Below are 7,955 nucleotides of genomic sequence, written 5' to 3'. Positions count from 1 at the left end.
TAAAACAATAAAAATACGTCTTTAAAAAAAAAAAGCCAGCATGCTTCTTGCTGTGTACAGGTCAAATCTAGACGTCCATGGCTTCTGTCACAAGCCATTCCTCTGGAATCTGACTGAGAAGCCTGTGACCTCCATTAGAGGCTCCAAGGGACTGCATTGCAGTGCTGTTGTTTTCCCCTCACGGGAGGTCCTGTTCCTTTCTTTTTGTCCAGAACCTGGTAAGAGTTTGGGTCAAGTTTGATTGGCTCTACATCTCACTGCAGGAACTTGGTTTGGGGTAGCCACTGGCCCTCCCTGGGGGGCCACTGCTGTCCTCTGTAAAAACCTTGGGTCATGTGGTCTGGTCCGGAGGAATCAATCAAACACTCCCTTTCTTGGCCTTCTTCCCGTGGTGCGACAGTCCCTTGAGTTGGGGGGGCAGTGGGTTTGTACCATTGAACCTCAGAACCTGAGGCAGGAAGGCACGGACAGAGCTTCTGATTGGCCACAGCTCTGCAACAGGCCTAGCCAGGTAGAGCCTGGGATGCTGTGCCCCACAGGACCCGCCGCTGTGAATTGCTGTCCAGGCCACCTGTCTTCTACACAGTGTGCACAGTCCAGCCCTGAATCACTCACTCTCTGATCAGTTCTGCTCTGAATGTTTTTCTCCAGCCAAGCACATGCAAGCACAGGCCCATTTTGAGACACTCACCCATTGGGCTGTCTGTCCAGCTTCCAAGGCTGCTCTTCCTTCTGGTCATTGCCCTTGAAGTGTCTAGATGTAGCCAGGGTTTAGTACAGAGATTTTAGGAGTTAGGTATGCCCTAGTTCTTGGAATATAATTAGATCTGTCTGAATCCTCTCCCTGGGAGGGAATATTGGGAATGTTTGGGGATGGAGGTATAGGGTTGTAAGGGCTGGACCGAGGATGGGCTCATCTGTTACCGTCTTGTCATCCAGGAGCATTTTGGCAGCACGGTTGCACTCTCCTGCTGAGCAGCAGGACACAGAGGACTCTCTTCTGCAGGAAGAACACAGGCAAGGCATCCTCTGGGATCAGAGCTGCGTGGGGGCGGGAGTAGTGGACTCCTGAAGTCCTTTTAACCCTCCTGATTCACTATTGCCGCTGCTAACATCCTTCCTGAGGTCATCACTCAAGGGCCAGGTTCCTTTGATGCAAGCAACACCCACAAAGACTTAGGTCTTGTCCTGTATGTCTTTCGCTCTCCTTTTCCGAAGGACCGGGTTTGTAGGTCATGCTCAACTGTGCTCTGTTGTTGCCGAGAACAAATAGAAAGCAGATCTTATCATCTAAAAATTCACACAGCAGGCCGGGCGGTGGTGGTGCACGCCTTTAATCCCAGCACTCGGGAGGCAGAGGCAGGCGGATCTCTGTGAGTTCGAGACCAGCCTGGTCTACAGAGTTAGTGCCAGGACAGGCTCCAAAGCCACAGAGAAACCCTGTCTCAAAAAAACCAAAAAAAAAAAAAAAAAAAAAAAAAAAAAAATTCACACAGCAGAGGCAAGAGGTCCTTGGATTCAGGATCACATTGGACTGCATAGATAGACCCATCCTAATAAAATAAGGACAGGGGCTTGAGAGATGGCTCAGAGGTTAAGAGCACTTGCTGTTCTTTCGGGGGACCCAGGTACCATTCCCAACATCCACATGGTGGCTCACAACTGTCTGTAGCTCCAGTTCTAGGGGATCCAATGTCCCCCCCCCCCCCCGAGAGCATCAGACATGCATGTGGTACACAGATATATGCCCAGGTGAAACATCCACTCACATAAAATAAAAATAAATCTAAAATTAAAATTAAAGACTAAAAGTGAGGGGAGCTTCATTATTTTTATAGATGGGGAAGCCATGAATAGAGTTATATCTCTTTGTTTTTTTAATTGGTATAAAAATTCTATTATGCATGAGGATGTAACTGAGGGGTGGTATGTGCTGAGTACGTTTAAAGCCCTGGGTTCAATCTCCAGGTATTCTTTCTCCCTCCTCCCCAGCAAACATTGATATGATTCTTAGGGGCAGCTGTGGTGGCTTCTTACCATCCAGCATTTGAGAGGCAGAGGCAGGAGAAGCAAGAGTTCAAGGTCATCCTCAGTTATATTAGGAGTTAGAGACTCTTCTGGGCTTCAGACAGTCTCAGATAAACAAGAAAGCAAACAACCAGGCTTTGTGTCTCCCACTACAATCCCAGCCTTTGGGATAGAGAGGCAGGATAACCACGTGTTCAAGGCCAACCTCAGCTGCAACCTCTAGTCTGAGGCCTGACCTACTTGAAACTATGTTTCAGAAAACAAAGACCAGTTTAAAAAACACTTGTGTAACCCTTAGCTTCTGGGCTAAGTGGTAAAATATTTGGGGTTGACTTTGATGCTATTCTGGCTGGTTGGGCTGTTTGAGACTGGGGAGGGAGGCAGGTGCCAAGTATAAAGGAAACAAAATTGCTCATGAGCTCATAGCTTAAGTGGGAAAGGGGGTTATTTTAGTGTTCTGTCCGCAGGGGTGGGCAGACCAAGCTTTCTGTAATGAAAACAACAACAGCAACAAAACTAGAACGCAACTACTCAAAGACAGCTATTCTTGAAATGTTAAGACATCTGTCAGTTAAATCTGTCGTCTACTGTTTTCTGTGTTTGAAGGCTGTGTTAACTTGAAGAAATGCCAGCCGCTCACTGTCCTGGCCCAGCCTCCTTACGTGGCCCGACCTGAGCAACTCCAGCTATTTCCTGGAACCTTGAATCGATGGGTTGTGTGGAATCCATGGAGACACAGGGTCAGCAAGGCCAGCTTTGAGGGACTGGTGCCAGCCACACTGAAAACTTTCCTTCCCTCCAGTTCTCCAAACTGTTTGGAGATTCTTAGGGCTCCCTGGAATTCTTCCTACAAATCTCCTGTCTCCCTAAATGACCCACAAGTAGTTTCTTTTGCTATGGCCTGTGTATGGGTAGTGGATCATTAGTGTGTCAGATAGGGTTAGATTGTGCGAATTACTTGGCAACACTCTTTTCCCTTTCATATTGCTCACCGAGGGTGTGTTTATAGCTTACAAATGTCCTTACCCCTCAGCCCTCATACACCTTTAGTGTCGTAACAGGGAGGACTGAGGAGTTGGCTCAGCCCTTAAATGTTTATTGTTCTCCGGAAGGACCAGAGTTTAGAGTCCAGTATCTGCTTCCGGTAGCTCACAACTGCCCGCACCCTCCAGTGCCAGGAGATCTGATGCTAGCTTTTTGTTTGTTTGTTTTGAGCCAGGGTTTCTCTGTGCATATCCCTGGCTGTCCTGGAACTCATTCTGTAGACCAGGCTGGCCTCAAACTCAGAGATTTGCGTGTCTCTGCCTCCTGAGTGCTGGGATTAAAGGTGTGCGCCACCACTGACCAGTGTGATGCTATCTTTGTCCCCAAGGGCACCTGCACTCTTGTCGCATATAGGTACAGAGAGACACACAAATTATGAATTAAAAAAAAATTCTTAAAGGAGAAAAGTTCCCTTTCTGCATTACAAAGGGGAGGGAACAGGGTCTATGAGTCTTCCTAATAGCTGTCATAATAGTGGGCATCACCCACCACCCTGGAGGTGCTAGTCACTACCCCAGCAAAATGTGTCCATCACTCAGTGGGATGGTCCAAGGACACCAATGTCCTAGTGACCTGTGGCCTGGTCCAGTACCGACGACAGGAGCAAAGGCTATTTTGGGGGCCTCTCAGAGGTCAGAAGTTTCCCTGACATGGGCCCAGTAAGACCCTCAGTTTCCTACCTCCCGTCAGCCTCATAGCCACTCCTGTGGGCTCCTGGGTTAGGTAGAGGCATCGAGAAGCGGAGAAATATGGGCAAAGAAGCCCCTTTCCACCTTCTGTTGGAATAGGGCCATCGTGAGTCAAGAGGGAGGACTAGAGGCCCCAAAGCATCCTGGGATACGGTTCCTCTGATCTCGGACAGTTAAGAGCAGAGGAAGGAATGCTGGCTTGAGAAATGACCGTCAGATGCTCGTCAGGGCATCGAGAGCCCTCACAGCAGAAGCAATTGTTTGCTGAACATCTACTGTGTGTCAGTCCTTTACCAGAGTTTTATTGTCACAGTGAGTGATACTTGGGCTTCACAGTAACTCTGACAGCAGGGAATCAGGGTGACTGAGGTGACACTAGGTCACAAGTGCTTGAGCTAGGTCAGGATGAATCTCCCAGGGGTCAGTTGTCACCCCGGAGGCCTCTCAGTCATGGCAGCCAGGCGTGTGTTTGAGGTGCCTCATCCCACTCTGGTGGGTCTGTGGAAACAGGGTCTAAACTTAATCACAGATGACCTCACTAGGGTTGCCTGAGGCTCTGAGCAGCTGACTTCTCTCCCCGCTGCTGAGTTCCTGCTTTCAAAAGTCCCTTGGAAGATAGAGGTGGAGGTGGAGGTGGAGCTCAGAGGTACAGGGCTTGTCTAGCATACACAGGGTTCTGGGTTCATCCATAACGTTGCAGAAGTTAAAACATATGCGTATGCATGTGCTCACAAGCACACAAGCGCGCATGCACACACACACACACACACAAACACACTGCTCTGTGGTAGTCCCTGAGAGGGGTGCAGAGCTGCGCTGGAGCCCCTTTTAGCTGCAGCCCATAGGCTTCCCTCACACTAAAGTCTAATGCATCAGGGCTGCACCCACAGCCACTGCAATGGGTTAGACACTTATGCCCCCTGACTGACTTAGGGTGTCTGTTGCTACGATGAAACACATGCCACAAAGCAAGTTGGAGAAGAAAGGGTTTATTTGGTTTATTTGGCTTGCACTTCCACGTTGCTTTTTATCACTGAAGGAAGTCAGGACAGGAACTCAAGCAGGTCAAGAACTTGGAGGCAGGAGCTGATGCAGAGGCCATGGAGGGGAGCTGCTTACTGGCTGGCTCAGTCTACTTTCTTATAGCACCCAGGACCAGCAGCCCAGGGATGGCACCACCTGCAACGGGCTGGGTCCTCCTCCATTGGTCACTAGATGAGACAATGCCTTACAGCTGGATCTCACGGAGGCATTTCCTCAATTGAGGCTCCTTCCTCTGACGACTCTAGCTGGTGTCCAGTTGACACACAAAACCAGCCAAGATAATCTTCAAGTCCCCAAATGATGAAATCAGGAAGTGGGCTTTGGGTCAAAGATTAGGTCAGAAGATCAAAGTTTTGTAAAGAAGAACCCAGAGAGCTAGCTCTCTCCTTCCGCCATGCTGAGATGTGTGTGCGTGTGGGGGGGGGAATGCCAGATGCCATATGAACAGAGAGTAGGTCCCCACCGCACATCCAACCTGCCAGCTCTTTGATCTTCAGCTTCAACCTTCACAACTATAAGAAATGGATCTTGATTGTTTATCTCCCTGCGGTATTTGGATGTAAGCGGCCTGAACAAGTCTTTGCCAGCTAAGTGGTGCAGATGAGGGCATAGCTCCGTGGGCAGAGAGTACTTGCCCAGTGTGTGTGAAGCCCTGGCTTATATCTCCCGTCCCTCATCAACGGGGTACGGATGTTCATCGCTATCATCCAGGCATTAAAGAAATGGAGCCGGGAGAGCCAGAAGTTCAAGGTCCTCCTCAGTTAAGCAGTGAGACAAGACAACCGACTCTCACTTCTCCAGTTCCTACGAGGTGGTGTTCCAGCTTCGTCAGTAAGGGAGTTTAGACAATGGAAGTGCAGGGTCTCACAGGTTGATGCGGCAGCTGCAGCTACTTAGATTAACAGTGGTGGCTTTGACTGTCCTTGGCAGGATGGGGAGGCTCACCCTGACCAGTAAGAGAGATGGAGGGGGCAGGGCTGGGAGCCAGCACTGCCACAAGCCTGCGGCTTCGCCTTAGACAAGACACTAAAGCTCTCTCTGAACTCGGCTTCTCCCCGATGCTCTCATGATTTCGTATGCCTGGAGCAGTTCTTGTTTGATAAATGACACCCACGGGTCATCTTATTCTCTCGTGACTGATCACCTGGTACTTTGCAGTGTGCTTTGTTGTGTGGGTTAGGCCGAGAGGTAGATTAGAGCTAAGGCTTGTGAGTTGCAGGTGAGATTCTAATAAAGGCGAAACATGTTTTCTGATCCCCTCCTCCATGTTCCCTGTCCCGGCCAGTGCCCCCCCCCATGCACGCACACACACACACACACACACACACACACACACACACACACACATTGCTTATGTGTTCATGTCCTGAATGTCTCATCTTTCACCTTCTCGGTGTCTATCACTCAGATCTTTAGGCTCAATGGCTGGCTAAAAGGCGGCTGCCTTCTTCTCCCCCAGCTCATTGTCTACATGAATATGACCTTATTTTTCCATTATCTGCATTACAATAACTTTACTATTCCAGGAGACTCTTGCCCAGGCAAAGAACAGATTATTCATTCCAGGAATTTCCCCAAAGATCCCACGACTCTCCACGAGGAAGCATCCGCGAGAGTTTCACACCTGTGGCGGTCAAAGCCCTGACCTTGCTCTTTCCTCCAACATGGAGCTGTTACGTCTTGCCCCAAAGCCAACAATGCCCCTGCTGTGGAAAGGCCCTCTCGGGTGATATCAAACAGCAGTTCTCGGTGAGACCTGCCCTCTCCCCTCCCTGGTGCTGGTCCATCGCTGCTAAGCCCTTTGCTGTCCTGGCTGGCTGGAAATGAGCTGATCCATGCTCCAGATCAATGACTATGAGCCTACCAACATTGCTTTTCTCCTGAGCGGAAGTCTGAAGCAGTCCTCCCAGGGAGCTTGTTTCATTGCACTGACACTAGCTGAGCCCTGATGAAAGAGCCAGGCCAGGAGACCTCCAGAGCCCGGATAGCCAGGGTTCTTTATGTTATCTGAGCACACAGAGCTGCTCTTGGGTGTTATGGGGACATGAGTAGGCAGCCATGTACACAGAGCCCCTCGTGACCCTTGACTGGCGGTGAAACGCTACTCCTCTCCAGCCCTCAGAGACTTTCGTGGTTAGGCACGGTGGACGGTTAGTTATTCCCTACTCTAGGCCCAAAGAAGACCTGAAGGGAGAAAACTCCCCACTTCCACTGTTCATGCAGACTGCAGATGCACAGCTTAGGTCTCTCCTTAGACCGGGGAGAACAATTAATGTTTGTAGACAGAGAGGTCTCTAGGGAGTGGAGAGATGGCTCAGCAGTTAAGAGTCCAAGCTGCTCTTGCAGAAGCCCTGAGTTCAATTCTCAGCAGCTCATAATTGCCTTTAACTCCAGCTCCACAGGGATCCAACACCACTGACCACCCTTGGTCACCTGACGTGGAGAGAGAGAAAGAGAGAGAACAAGAAACAGAAAGACAGAGTTGTGCACGCATGCAAACACACACACAGACAGAGACACAGAGTCACACATAGAGAGACAGACGGAGAACACATACACAGAGACAGAGAGACAAAGACAGACACACAGAGACAGAGACATAGACAGAGACATGCAGACACACACACAGAGTTAGAGACCAGAGACAGAGAACACACACAGAACAACAGAGACAGACAGACACACGTACATACAATTAAAAATTAGTTTGTTTGGCTTTTTCCAAAGGTCTCCCCGAGGGGCTTTGACCAGACACAGAGCTTGCTGTAGGGCAGGGGCCTACTGTGGGAAGAGGTCCCCAGTGACAGTGAAATGGCACCCAAAGGAAAACATTACCAAGAAACGTAAAACGGGCCTGGCGGCACTTGCTTTTAGTCCCAGCTCTCAGGAAGCAGAGATGGGTGTTTCTCTGTGAGTCTGAGACCTGTCAGTTACACAGTGAGACCTCACCTCCAAAAACAAACAAGCAGGAAAAAAAGAATTGACCCCTGGACAGCTCCGGACCAGAAGTCGTTCCCTGGCCTTCACTAAGTTACACTCATCTCTGTCACACTCATCTCTGTCACACTTGTCTCTCTGTCACACTCACCTCTCTGTCACACTTGTCTCTCTGTCATACTCATCTCTGTCACACTCGTCTCTGTCACACTC

Source organism: Microtus ochrogaster, chromosome 1 (genome assembly GCF_000317375.1).
Source record: "Microtus ochrogaster isolate Prairie Vole_2 chromosome 1, MicOch1.0, whole genome shotgun sequence".
NCBI classification, from domain to species: Eukaryota; Metazoa; Chordata; class Mammalia; order Rodentia; family Cricetidae; genus Microtus; species Microtus ochrogaster.
This window is presented reverse-complemented; position numbering follows the sequence as displayed.